The 1213-nt window shown below is 37.0% G+C and overlaps 1 pseudogene; it reads left to right on the forward strand.

The window, feature by feature from the left end:
- Positions 1 to 392: 392 nt before the first annotated feature.
- LOC101717153 (fatty acid-binding protein 5 pseudogene) lies at positions 393 to 987 on the forward strand (annotated as a pseudogene).
- The last annotated feature ends 226 nt before the right edge of the window (positions 988 to 1213 follow it).

Raw genomic sequence — 1213 nt, forward strand, 5'->3', positions numbered from 1 at the left:
AATAGTTTCTCTGGTGTTAGAAACTGAAAGAGTAAAGAAGGATTAAAATGATTAAATCAAATAATTGACAACCTGAAATAGGAAGAAAAAGTCCAAAGGGGTAGGGGAAGTGGGAGGGGAAGAGGAAAGGATAGAAGGAAAAGGAAAAATTATGAGAAAAGGAGAAAATAGAAACAAAATCTGTAAATAGGAAAGGGTGAAAGGGGCAAAGGAAAGACAGGAAATAGGGAAAAAATAAGAACGAAGATACATCATGTACAGGTACAAGCACCCAATAAGAAATGTAATTTTATTGTATACCTAAAATGTACCGATAAAAGAATTTAAGGACCACACTCTGCCTGCGAAGAACCACTGTAGTCCTAGTACCAGTCCTCCCTCCCTCACCCACCATGGCCACCATGCAGCAGCTGGTAGGAAGATGGCGTCTGGTGGACAGCAAAGGCTTTGAGGACTACATGAAGGAGCTAGGAGTGGGAGTAGCTATTCAAAAACTGGGTGCAGTGGCTAAGCCAGATTGTGTCATCACTTGTGATGGCAACCACCTCACCGTTAAAATCGAGAGCACTGTGAAGACAACACAGTTTGCTTGTAACCTGAGAGAGAAGTTTGAAGAAACTACAGCTGATGGCCAAAAAATTCAGACGGTCTGCAACTTTATAGATGGCACATTGGTTCAGCACCAGGAGTGGGTTGGGAAGGAAAGCACAATAACCAGAAAATTGAAAGATGGGAAGTTAGTCATGGAGTGTGTCATGAACAATATCACCTGTACTCGGGTCTATGAAAAAGTTGAATAAATATTCCATCATCACTTTGGACAGGAATTAGCTTTGAGAATGAATAAGCTCAGTTCAATGAGCTAATCTCCAGACATTTTTTCATTACTTTGGTCAATTACCTTTATCACATCTATTTCAGAGTGTTGTTTTAACCAAGATCATCTCTTTGTTAGTAAATAAATAAATGTGTTTATGCTAAAAAGAATTTAAGGGGAAAAACACCAAAATAATTATTAGACAAATTTTCCTTTCCTCTAGCCTCAGATGTACCAATTATTAATATTAAATGCTAAACCTCCTCTCCAAAAAAAGAAACTGAATTGATAAAGGATAAAACCACATGATAAGCTATATAACATTCACTGATTAGATACTCAAAATAGTAAAGATATCTACTCTTCCTAAATTAACCTATAGTTTTAATATAATTG

The sequence above is a fragment of the Heterocephalus glaber genome, unplaced genomic scaffold (assembly GCF_053883595.1).
Source record: "Heterocephalus glaber isolate CG9 unplaced genomic scaffold, H.glaber_assembly_v1.0 deba00001446, whole genome shotgun sequence".
Classification (NCBI taxonomy): domain Eukaryota; kingdom Metazoa; phylum Chordata; class Mammalia; order Rodentia; family Bathyergidae; genus Heterocephalus; species Heterocephalus glaber.